A 13,416-nucleotide genomic window follows, 5' to 3' on the forward strand; every position below is an offset into this window, starting at 1 on the left:
TATCTATATATATATCTATTTCAGAGAGGATGTAGAGAAATATATATGTATATACACATAGATACATATGTATATACATATATATACACATATAAACATATATATACACACATGTACGTATGTATATATATACATATATATATGTATATCTACTTCAGAAGAATGTCTGTTCATATCCTCTGCCCATTTTGTGATCAGGTTGTTCATTTTTTTCTTGTTGAGTTGTATGAGTTCTTTATATAGTTTGGAAAGTCAACCCCTTGTCAGATATATGATTTGTAAATATTTTATCCCATCTGGTAGATTACCTTTTCATTTTGTTGATGGTTTCCTTTGCCATGCATAAGCTTTTTAGTTTGATGTAGTCCCATTGGTTTATTTTTTCTTTTGTTTCCCTTGGCTGAGTAGATGTGGTTTTCAAGAAGATACTGCTAAGACCAATGTCAAAGAGCGTACTGTCTATATTTTCTTCTAGGTGTTATATGGTTTCAGGTTTTACATTCAAGTCTTGAATCCATTTTGAGTAAATTTTTGCGTGTGGTGTTAAGATAGTGGTCTACTTTCATTCTTTTGCACATGGCTGTCCAGTTTTCCCCACACCATTTATTTAAGAGACTTTCCTTTCTCTATTGTATGTTCTTGGCTGCTTTGTCAAAAATTAGCTGTCCGTAGATGTGTGGGTTTATTTCTCGGATCTCAGTTCTGTTCCACTGATCTGTGTGTCTGTTTTTCTGCCAACACCATGCTGTTTTGATTACTATAGCTTTGTAGTATATTTTGAAATCAGGAAGTGTGATACCTCCAGCTTTGTCCTTTCTGCTTAGGACTGCTTTGGCTTTTCTGGGTCTTGTGTTGTTCCATATAAATTTTCAGATTATTTATTCTATTTCTGTGTAGAATGTCATTGGGCTTCTGATTGGGATTGCTTTGAATCTATAGACTGCTTTAGGTAATATGTACATTTTAACTATGTTAATTTTTCCAATCTATTTGCACAGAATATATGTCCATTTCTTTATATCTTCTTTAATTTATTTCAACAGTTTCTTACAGTTTTCAGTTAACAGGTTTTTCATATCCCTGGTTAAATTTATTCCTAGCTATTGTATTATTTTTGTTGATTGTAAATGGGATTGTATTCTTGATTTCTCTTTCTGCTGGTTGGTTCTTAGTGTATAGAAATGCAACTGATTTTTGTATGTTGACTTTGTACCCTGGAATTTTTCTGTATTCGTTAATTATTTCCAATAGGTTTTTGGTGGATTCTTTAGGATTTTCTCTGTATAGAATCATGTCATCTGCAAATACTGACAGTTTTACTTCTTCCTTTCCAATTTGGATCCCTTTTATTTCTTTTTTTTTTTTTAAAGATTTTATTTATTTATTTTTTCCCCCCAAAGCCCCAGTAGATAGTTGTATGTCATAGCTGCACATCCTTCTAGTTGCTGTATGTGGGACTCGGCCTCAGGATGGACGGAGAAGTGGTGCCTCAGTGCGCGCCCGGGATCCGAACCCGGGCCACCAGCATCAGAGCGCGCGCACTTAACCACCAAGCCACGGGGCCGGCCCTCTTTTTCTTGCCTAAGTACTCTGGCTCAGACTTTCAATGCTATGTTGAATGAAAGTGGCAAGAGTGGGCATCCTTGTCTTCTTCCTGTTCTTAGAGGAACAGCTTTGTTTTACAGCATTATGAAAATGGCTGTGGGTTTGTGGTATATGGCCTTTATTATGCGTAGGTACTTTCATTCCATACCCATTTGACTGAAACTTTTTATCATAAACAGAGGTTGAATCTCGTCAAATGGTTTCTCAGCATCTATTGAGATGATCATGTGATTTTTAGTCTTCATTTTGTTAATGTGGTGTATTGCATTGATTGATTTGTGGGTGTTGAATCATCCCTGTGTCTCTGGAATAAATCCCACTTGATTGTGGTGTATGACCCTTTTAATGTATTGTTGTATTCAATTTCCTACTATTTTTTTGAGGATTTTTACATCTTTTACATCTATGTTCATCAGTGATATTGGTCAGTAATTTTACTTTTTTGTGTTGTCATTGTTGGGTTTTGGTATCGGGGTAATGCTAGCCTCATAAAATGAGTTAGGAAGCATCCCATCTTCAGTTTTTTGGAAGACTTTGAGAAGGACAGTTATTAAATCTTTGAATGTTTTCAAGAATTTATCAGAAAACCCATCTGGTCCTGGTCTTTTGCTTTTGGGGAGCTTTTTGGTTACTATTTCAATCTCTTTGCTTGTGATACGTCTATTCAGATTCTCTATTTCTTCTTGATTCAGTTTTGGGAGGTGTATGCTTCTAAGAATTTATCCATTTCTTCTAGATTGTCCTATTTGTTTTTTTTTTTTTTTTTTTTAAAGATTTTATTTATTCAGTTTTTTTCCCCCCAAAGCCCCAGTATATAGTTGTATGTCATAGGTTCACATCCTTCTAGTTGCTGTACGTGGGACTCGGCCTCGCGTTGGACGGAGAAGTGGTGCCTCGGGGCGCTCCCGGGATCCGAACCTGGGCCGCCAGCATCAGAGCGCGCGCACTTAACCGCTAAGCCACGGAGCCGGCCCTAGATTGTCCTATTTGTTGCCTTATAGCTTTTCATAGCATTCTCTTATAATCTTTTATATTTCTGTGGTATCTATTGTAATTTCTCCTCTTTCATTTCTGATGTCATTTATTTGAGCCTTATTTTTTTTTGTAGTGAGTCTAGCTAAGGGTTTGTCAATTTTGTTTATCTTTTTAAAGAACTAGATCTTAGTTTCAGTGATGATTTCTATTGTCTTTGTAGTCCTATTTCATTCATTTCTGTGCTGATTTTTATTACTTCCTCCCTTCCACTGACTTTTTTCCTTGTTTGCTCTTCTTTTTCTAATTCTTTTAGGTGTAGTGTTAGATTAATTGAGATTTGCCCTATTTCTTGAGGTAGGTGTGTTTGCTATAAACTTCCCTCATAGTACCGCTTTTTTTTAAAAAATAATTTTATTTATTTTTCCCCCAAAGCCCCAGTAGATAGTTGTATGTCATAGCTGCACATCCTTCTAGTTGCTGTACGTGGGATGCGGCCTCAGCATGGCCGGAGAAGCGGTGCATCGGTGCGCGCCTGGGATCTGAACCCAGGCCGCCAGCAGCGGAGTGTGCGCACTTAACCGCTAAGCCACAGGGTCTGCCCCATAGTACCACTTTTGCTGCATCTCATAGGTTTTGGTATGTTCTGTTTTCATTTTCTTTTGTCTCCAGGTATTTTTTAATTTCTTCTTTGATTTCTTCATTGATTCAATAGTTCTTCAGTAGTGTGTTGTTTAGTCTCCACATATTTGTGAGTTTTCCAGCTTTTTTATTGTAGTTGATTTCTAATTTCATATCATTGTGGTTGGAAAAGATGCTTGATATGATTTAAATCTTCTGAAATTTATTGAGACTTCTTTTGTTTCCCAACATATGATTTATCTTTGAGAATAGTCCATGTGCACTGGAGAAGAATATGTACTCTGCTGCTTTGGATGGAATGTTTTGTATCTATCAGGTCCATCTGGTCTTTTGTTTCATTTAAGGCCTATGTTTCCTTGTTAATGCTCTGTCTGGATGATTTATCCACTGATGTTAGTCGGGTATTGTAATTCCCTACTATTATTGTGTTGCTGTCATTTTCTGCCTTTAGCTCCGTTAATGGTTGCTTTGTGTACTTTGCACCCCTATGCTAGATGCATATATATTAGTAAAAGTTATGTCTTCTTAGTAGAATATCCCCTTTATCATTATAATGTCCATCTTTGTCTCTTGTTATCTTTTTTGGCTTAAAGTCTGTTTTGTCTGATATAAGAATGGCTACACCTGCTTTTTTTGGTTGCCATTTGCTCGGTGTATTATCTTCCATCCCTTCATTCTCAGCTTATGTGTGTCTTTAGAGCTGGGATGAGTCTCCTGGAGGCAACATACTGTTGAGTCTTGTTTTTTAATTCATCCAGTCACTGTGCATCTTTTGATTGGTGAAAGCAGTCCATTTACATTTAAGGTGATTATTGGTATATGAGGGCCTAATACTGCCATTTTATCTTTTGTTTTCTGTTTTTTCTATGTTTCCATTGTTTCCTTTTCCTTGTGTTTCTGTGTGCCATTTGTATTTGGTAGTTTTCTGCGATGTATTTCTCAGTTTCCTGGTTTGTTTTTTTTATGTTTTTTGACTCTGTTCTGAATTTTTGTTTTGTGGTTACCATGAGGTTTGTATAAAAGATCTCATAGATGAGATAGTCTTTTTTCTGCTGATAGCATCTTATCTCTTATCTCCATTTGCATATGCAGGTTCTCTCCCTTTCTTCTTCCCATACTATGTTTTTGTTGTCACAAGTTATCCTTTTTTGAATTGTGAATTTGTGACAAAATTGAAACATTTATAGTTATTTATAATGTTTCCTTTCCCTTTAGCATGTTATGTCATAGTTGCTTGGTAATCTATTCTGATATAGAGTTGCAATTTTTTGATTCTGTCTACTTATCATGTTGCTCAAAGCTTTGTGTACCTTTGCCTTTTTGTTTCAGGTAGGGGGGCTCCCTTCATTATTTCTGGTAAGGCAGGTCTAGTGGTGATGACCTCCCTCAGCTTTTGTTTGTGTGGGATAGCCTTTTTGCCCCTTCATATGTGAAGGATAACTTTGCTGGATAGAGTATTCTTGACTGACAGTGTTTATGTTTGAATATTTTCAATATATCATTTCATTCTCTCTTAGCCTGTAGAGTTTCTGCTGAGAAATCCACTGACAGCCTAACGGGAGTTCCTTTGTAACTTATTTTATTCTTTGTCACCACTCTTAATATTCTTTGTCATTGGCTTTTGACGCTTTTAATATGATGTACTTTGTAGAAGGTCTTTTTGTATTGTGAGAATTAGATGTTCTATTAGCTTGCTGTCCCTGTATATCCACTTCCTTCCCCAGGTTTGGGCAGTTCTCAGCTCTTATTTCTTTAAATAACCTCTCTGCTCTTTTCTCCCTCTCTTCTCCTTTTGGGATACCCATTATCCTTCTGTTGCTTTTCCTATTTGAGTTGCATATTACTGTAGAATTTCTCCAGTTTTTGAAAATCTTAGTTCTCTCTCTTCTTCCATCAGAATCATTTCTAGATTTCTATCTTTGAGCTCAGTTAATTCTCTCTTCCATATGGTCTGCTCTATTTCCAATGCATTCTACTTTATTCTCAATCTCATTTATTGTGCACTTCAGCTGCAGAATTTTTGTTTTTTAGAGTTTCAATCTCTGGTGAAGTACTCCTTCTGTTCAATAATTTTATTCCTGAGCTCAGTGAACTGTCTTTTTGAGTTTTCTTCTAAGCTGTTGTATTTCTTCATGATAGCTATGTTCCATTCTGTCAGTTAGATCACAGTCTTCAATGACATCAAGTTTGGTTTCTGGAGTAATGTCATTTTCGTTTTATGCTACTGGGTTACTGTTGTTCTTCATGGTGCTTGATGAGTTGTTCCTCTGCCCATGCAATTGGGGTAGGGAACAGTTTTTTATTTGGGTAAAGTTTTGTTTATTTTGATTCTGAGCTACTTCTGGTTATATCTGAGAGCTTGTGCTTTTCACCCCCCACTGTCTCTGCCAGAGAAGTTATCACTGCCCTCATTGTGCTCCTTGTGTCTCTGAGGTTGCTGGTACCTTGCTGTCTACAATATCACAGCAGTCATGGATGTCACCCCCACGGTCACCAGGCTGTGAGCACCTCTTCTGCTTCTGGGGTCACCTGGGTCACAGGTTCCTTCACTACAGGAAGGTGCACCAGGGGAGTGAGTTTAGTGATGTCTGTAACTCCAAATGGAATAAGGAGTGTCCTGACAAGGCCTTGTATTGTGGCTTCGGTATATGTAGAGACATGTGTTACTTTGATTTATAATTTGAGTATCTTTGAGGAAAGAGATTCCCAGAGTTCTTGACTTTGAATGGACAACTCTTAGTCAATGGCCCAATAGTTCATAATAAATGTGAAAATGGGGCCATTTGTTGACCAGTACATCAAGAGCCAAGATGACTGCCTGAAGTGTACCAAAGTGTATTGTTTTTTGGAGTCCCATTTTTTATTAGAGACGTTCTGGTTAAGAAAGGGAAAGCAGTAACGTTCCACTGTACTACATCACATATGATGGTTAGCAGTGTCCTCCACATAGTCCACAAACTCTCATTGCTGTTTCCTCAGTTAATCCCAAGGGGTTCCATAGGTAGCCAAGGGATGGATGGATGAATGAACGGAAGGATAGATGGGTGAATTTATTTATTTACCTATTTTTGCATTTATTTTCAGATTTAAGAAAAGATAAAAATTGGGTTATTAAATTTTGAAGCAGTAGAGATAATTGCCTCTTTAGTAATTGGATTTATGTAACAAGTTTTAATCCTTGAACTTCCTGTTTTAACTTACTTTGGGCCCTATTAATTATTTTAATGAGGGATCCACAGGGTTCTATTTTATCAAGACAATTTGTAAGTACCAAAGACTTACCTTAATTTAAGTTTATTATTTAACGTGTCATAGATATTCCCAAGATGGTATATTTTAGGGCAATGGGTACTTAGGGACTATGGGATATGTAGTCAAGGCTACATCTAAAGTGAGGAACATCTATTTATCCTCTATTGTATTTTTAGTTACTTTTTATTTTATTTTTTATTTTTTTATTTTTTGTAGGGAAGATCAGCCCTGAGCTAACATCCATGCTAATCCTCCTCTTTTTGCTGAGGAAGACCAGCTCTGAGTTAACATCTATTGCCAATCCTCCTCCTTTTTTTCCCCCCCAAAGCCCCAGTAGATAGTTGTATGTCATAGTTGCACATCCTTCTAGTTGCTGGATGTGGGACACAGCCTCAGCATGGCCAGAGAAGCGGTGCGTCGGAGCGCGCCCGGGATCCGAACCTGGGCTGCCAGTAGCGGAGCGCGAGCACTTAACTGCTAAGCCACGGGGCTGGCCCTAGTTACTTTTTAAAGATTATAGTGGGTATAGTGTTTAAATTTAGTGTGATCCCAGGTATAACTATATTTGAGCCACAGATTAAGTCTAGGAGCTTTGTCAATTAGTGCATTTTAGTAAATGTTAAAGTCAATATAGAAGTTATGTTGGAGAGGCACAAAAGCCAATCAATGTCCCTGTTATCTTTTTCTTACATACATTTTTTGAGTATATAAATTTTGACACATATTTGTTATACATATGATTATTACATGTATAACTAGTTATATAAGTTTTTAGTAAGTTAATTTTAATATATAAATTTTGGATTTCCAATTGGATCCAACTATGGATCTTTGTTTGAATTTAGTTATTATATAATTTATTTGATTCTATATTAAAATATTATACATAAGTATTTTTAAAATTAGTTATCTTTTATTTTATCCCCATATCTAGGGATTTGTTTCAATGTTGTTGTTTTCAAATCAGTAAGTAATCTAAGTGTAGCACTAGGTTTTCTATACCTGGCATTGGAGGGATACAGATTTAATATTCCTTTTTTTTGTGGATTGGAAGTGCTGCACACAAAAAAAACTGTAGTTTTTTCTTTCCTTTTGTTTCCTGTCTGATCCTGAGATGACCATTCCTCCCGCCCACCCTTTTTTTTTGGTATTTACCTGATAAGCTCCTGGTGGTCCTGAGTAGCCCCTGCTGTGAGTGGTGGCCTCCCTTTCTAGGGTGTCCCTATCAACCTTAGAGGGGCTGGAGGTTACATCCAAGAGAACAATGGTGGAAGAATCCTGATTCTGTGATAATTTGGTTTTCAAGAGGATGCTCTTAGCATGTTGATAGACAGTGGAACTCAAGAGTGCCCAAGTACACTGACCAGGAGATTTGCAACCTCACATGAGCTGAGAATCCTCCTCATGTATCTTAGGGGAAGCAAGAACAAAGTGCTTCTTCCCCTTTTCCTTTCTCACTAAACATTGAGCCACAGTCTCCATGGATGGGATTCTTTTTATCCCACTATGTCAGGGAACAAATTGTGACAGAAGCAAAGCAAGCAATAACAAAGGGATTTGCCTTTAAAGAAGGATTTAAATTTTTGGAAGCCATGGTATCCGTGGGGTGGGCACCATAACTACCAATCAGTGGGGATGAGCCTGACCAAATTTCAAATTAAATGGATGAGTGTTTCCCAAGAGTTGCAATTCACAGAGGACAGTCAATGACAGCTTCTAATGGCCTGTCAGCAGGACATCATATTCACCCCAGACTTGTTTGTCCATTAGAGTAGATTTATTACAAATAAGCAGTACTACTGGGGCTCATTGCCCAGCTCCTAAGCCCTCTGTGCTGGCCCCTGGTGGTGGTGTAGTGATGTTGCCAGGCCAGTAGATTATTCTCAGCACCCTCAATGCACTCTGAGGGTAACACTCCTTGCTTCCCACTCTCCAGAAAGCCTTCACTGGAGGCTTATTTAAGCCTATGCCAATTATCCCTAGATGCTTCCATGACTTCTCATCCAGTATAATACTTTGTCACTGATAAGGTGTTAATTGGGGACCTCTCATACACCCAATCATAGTACCTATACTAAGCAAGAATCTGGGGCCAATCTCTTACCACAATTTATGTTGGAAAACCATGGAAAGACGTGCAGACACACCCCAAGGCAGTGGTAGTCAAAGCACAAGTGCATCATTAGCCAATAGGACCATCCAGGCAGAGCATGCTGCTTGGTAGAGGGAGTTAGTAAGCCAAGTGTAGTCAGAGTCATGCCCCTCCATTGAACACTGAGTCACCCTACTCCCTGCATCAACTGATTTGTGCCAAGGTCTTAATTTATAAAGGTGACTAAATGATAACATAGGGAGGTTAATGCCATTGAGAGCTTATTACTTACAGTCCCAAGAGAAAGGGGCACATCATGCAATGCAGAGCTACACAGAGAAGCACCAGGTCAGTCAAGAGGCTTAAACAGGAGTGAAGGGAAAGCACAGGCCAGGGACTTATTTACTTTCTGTGGGAAAGGCAAGGCAGAGCAGAGTAAAGCTAAATATTTTGTAGTTTGAATAATTCCAGTGGGCAATGGGGCATAATGGCTGTCATCTCCAGAATTTCATTTTTGTTTTTAGAGTTTTAATCTCTTTGCTAAAGAATTCCTTCTGCTCATTAATTTTATTCCTGAGTTCATTGAACTGTATTTCCCAGTTTACTTGTAACTCATTGAGTCTCTTTATGACAACTATTTTGAATTCCCTGTCATTTAGATTGTAATGGTCTTTAGTTGTCTGTTTCTTGACCCTAGGTTGACTTAGAGTAGGGGAAGTATTGGCTTGGTGTGTGAGAAGTAGATGAAGGAGGTCGCTGCAGTAGGGACTCTAGATTGGTTGGCTTGCATACGGAAGGCATGCTCTCAAGCAAGTGGTTTACTGTCTGTAGAAAGTAGCTAGCCGTGGGAGGGACAGTCTCTTTCCAGGCAGCAAGACCTCAAAGTTGTCAAAGCATCAAAATATACAGAAAATAAAAAACATGATCAATACCTTGTTTAAGACAAAGTTCAAACATAATATTTTCCTCTTGGGTGGAAGAATGTGATGCAATATGGAAGAGATGCACATGGGTAAGGTAATCTTCCATTTCTTTATCTGGAAGGTGGATGGGTACCCATGGACACACTAATTTGTAGTTTACTAGCAGCACTTATGCATTTATACACAATTTTCTATATGTATGTTATAATTATAAAATTTAAGAATGGGAAAAAAATCAGAATAGTAGCATAAAAAATGTAGAAATAAAAACACTGCATTAGTAATCAGAACAAATATAAAATAATTTAACTTGTAGCTGACATTCCATATTGGACTTGAAAATCCTGTTAAAATGTTGTTCACCATTGAAATAACTAAAACCAGAAAAGTAGAAAATAAAACGATTAAAACATAACATAAACATAAATGATGTGTGGAAGGCAGAATAATGGTCTCCAAAAGATATCCATGTTCTGGTGCCTGTAACCTGTGAATATGTGTATTAACCACAAGTTTAATTTTCTGTATTCTGATGGTTTGACATCTAGGAAGCCTTCCTGACCCTGGAGGGACTGCCCTCCCAGGGTTAGTCAACTCCTAGAGATCCTAGAGATAGTTAAACACCTGTCCAGGATACACTCCTTTCATATGCAAACCAACTCATCTAGAGCTCATACCATCCACTCCTCCTTTATTGGGCTCTCACACCTGGACCACTATCAACCTGTGGTAATCACCCCAGGGTCAGGTAACAGACAACCAAGAACAGCCTTTGTACCCAAGAGCCAGCTAAAATTATTCAAACTAGCAAATCCTAAGCCTGCTTATCCGTCTGCAATTGTTTAGTCCTATGGAAACCACAATACAGGCTCTTGGCCACATTTCCCCCATTGCTCCCATGGCCTCCGGACCAACCCATGTGCTTCCTGATGTGGACTCCACTGTGTGGTGAACTGTGCCACATTTCTAGGGAACTGTGAGGATGATAAACTTCTTTCTTCATAAAGTCATTCCCATGTCTCTGTGTCTTATCATCACCGATTGAAACAAATCCCAGGTACCCTTTAAACAATATGTGAGGTTAGAGAGAAAAGGGAAATTAAATTTGCAAAATAGCTAACCTTAAAATGGTGAGATTATCCTGGACTATGCAGCTGGGCTCAATGGAATCTCAGGGGTACTTACTAAAAGTAGAAGGAGACAGAGTAGGAAAGTCAAAGAGATGGCAGCATGAGACGGACTCAGACTGATGTTGCTAGCTTTGAAGAAGGAAAAAAGAGCCATGACGTCAGGAAAGCAGGAAGCATCTAGAAGCTGGAAAAGGCAAGGAAACAGATTTAGCCCTAGAGCCTCCAGAAAGGAACACAGTCCTACTACCATCTTGATTTTAGCACAATGAGACCCTTTTTGGAGCTCTGATACGTAAAACTGTTAAGAGTGTAAAATTTTATTTTAAGCCATTAAGTCTGTTTGGTAATTTGTTACAGCAGCAATAGAAAACTAATACACAACATAAAGCTGGAATATTAAGGTATTGATTGTAAGGCCAAAGAGGAGTACCTGTCTTTATTGTCTGTAATGCCTATCCATGCTCTTTTCTTGGAAATCTATTCCAAGGAGAACTTGGCACACCTTGTTCCACAAAGTCAGCTTTTGAAAAAGTCCTTGATGACTCTCATGGTGAAATCCCATCCTCATTGACCTCGCCCAATCAGCATGTGATACAGTCAGTCAGTCACTGCTCCTTGGCTTGGATTCATAAACATCAATCTTGATACAAAGGCTGGTTAATAAATCCTAATGCCCCCTGTGATTCCTTTCAGGAAATAGAAATAATAGCCTCAGGGACAACACCAGGAATGGTGTGGACCACTACAAGAGGAGACAACAACAACCGGGGGCCGGCCCAGTGGCACAAGTGGTTAAGCGTGCGTGCTCTGCTGCGGCAGCCCAGCGTTTGCCGGTTCGGATCCCAGGCGCGCACCAATGCACCGCTTGGCAAGTCATGCTGTGGCAGCGTCCCATATAAAGTAGAGGAAGATGGGCATGGATGTTAGCCCACGGCCAGTCTTCCTCAGCAAAAAGAGGAGATTTGGCAGATGTTAGCTCAGGGCCGATCTTCCTCAAAAAAAAAAAAAAAAAGAGGAGACAACATACTCTACTTAGTGATTGCCAACTATATCCAAAAATGACCAGGGAAGAAATTCTTATGCTTTCTGTGGAGCCCCTAAGCTTACACACAGACACTCAGCTGGGCCACACTCCTATTGGTATGGAGATAAAAGCCTTCCACAGCCATGACCACCCCACTTTCCTCTGGTAATGGAACAGCTCTCTGGGAGAGAGGCTACAAAACAACAAAGAACAAATTTATCAAATGCAGCTGTAGACCCTTCTGCAGCCTAATAGTGTTTGTCTGTTTGGTCTGGGTGCTCAGGATAGCTTGAGAACCTCAGGCTCAAATATTTTGACCCAAGGATTACTAAAGCCCCTGAACAACCAAACATACTGCCACAACTATTGGATATTTCAAAATTGGATATGTATCAAGACTCTCCTAAATTTCCACAGACCCACTTGCCATTGCATATGGCTAGGCTGGCACCTTGGTGAGTACAGCAGAACCTTGTCCTCAAAGGGCACATGCCAAACGGCCAGCCTGGAGAGCCTGCATGCAGGACCACACACAAGGCCAAGTTAGTAAACATGAACACATTTTAGCTGAGGTGGCTCTGAGTTCCCTCTTATTGACATGTACACAGGTTGCCCCAAGAGACATGGCCTTAATTTGCAGCCAGGCTCCTGTAAGGACCTATCTGGGAAAAATTGTGGATTTCTTTTAAAAACCTTCATCCCACCTCACTTACACTGGCTTTTCAATGTGCTTCTGGTGAACAAGCTCTGTGGTCAGACTCAGGAAGCAGGCTCTAGCAGGCCAGGCCTTTGCCAAATGCATGCTGGATAACCCACAAGATCTCATTGACATCTGTATTCCAGTTCTCATGCCCCACACTGCCAGCAGGTCCTCCAGATTGCCCAGGAACATTTTAATCTTAGAGATCCTAAAGTCAGAAACCACTAACAACCTGAATGAACATTGACTTGGGAAGGCTATCATCACCCTAGCCCAAGAGCTCACTGCTGGAGATGACAGCATCTCAGATGTCATCTCCAATGCCACTCCTCCATTCCCTGGAACTACCACAGAAAATCCCATGCCACCCAAATGAAACTACAACCCCAAGCTCCCTCATGACCAACTGTACCATGGAGCACTGCCTCAAACAATGAGCCCCAACTGACATGACATGCTACTTACTGGCCTTCTGACCCTGCCTTGCTCTAGGACACCTGCAAAACCGTGGGTTCTGGGCCGGCTCCGTGGCTTAGCGGTTAAGTGCGCGCGCTCTGATGCTGGCGGCCCGGGTTCGGATCCCGGGCGTGCCCCGAGGCACCACTTCTCCGTCCAACGCGAGGCCGAGTCCCACGTACAGCAACTAGAAGGATGTGAACCTATGACATGCAACTATCTACTGGGGCTTTGGGGGGAAAAAAATGAATAAATAAAATCTTTAAAAAAAAAAACCGTGGGTTTTGACCCTTACAACTGTGACTTCATCATTACTCATGTCCAGCTTCTTCGGCTTCAAGTTCAATGCTTTTGCAACTTTTTTAAAGGTGCCCACCATCATTACTACCCAATTTTGCCTACATGGATCCCTAGAGGAAGTCCCCTCCCTCTGTGCACTCCTAGCAATTATGGGAAACTCTATTGGCTCCCACCACATACTACCACAAGGTCTCCACTAATACCCACTCTCTCTCTAGCACTAGAGAATATGTATCCCAGCACTTCTGTGCCACATCACACCATAAAAGCCCTAAACTTATCCCCTCCCACTCCTGCTCTTCCCTACTGCCACAGTAACG

At 39.8% G+C, this 13,416-nt stretch overlaps 1 long non-coding RNA gene across 2 annotated transcripts in view; it reads left to right on the forward strand.

The window, feature by feature from the left end:
- The window catches only part of LOC147912136 (uncharacterized), a 28,957-nt gene that overhangs the window by 10,556 nt on the left and 4,985 nt on the right, over positions 1–13,416 (forward strand). The window contains exon 4 of one of the 2 annotated variants that reach the window (XR_015550194.1): positions 11,310–11,638. The exons of the other annotated variant lie outside the window; for it this stretch is intronic. This is a non-coding gene — a long non-coding RNA (uncharacterized LOC147912136). Of the gene's footprint in view, positions 1–11,309; positions 11,639–13,416 lie in introns of those variants that run through there. 2 annotated transcript variants of the gene reach the window in all.

The sequence above is a fragment of the Ceratotherium simum genome, chromosome 39 (assembly GCF_057802395.1).
Source record: "Ceratotherium simum simum isolate JZ-2026a chromosome 39, ASM5780239v1, whole genome shotgun sequence".
Taxonomy (NCBI): domain Eukaryota; kingdom Metazoa; phylum Chordata; class Mammalia; order Perissodactyla; family Rhinocerotidae; genus Ceratotherium; species Ceratotherium simum.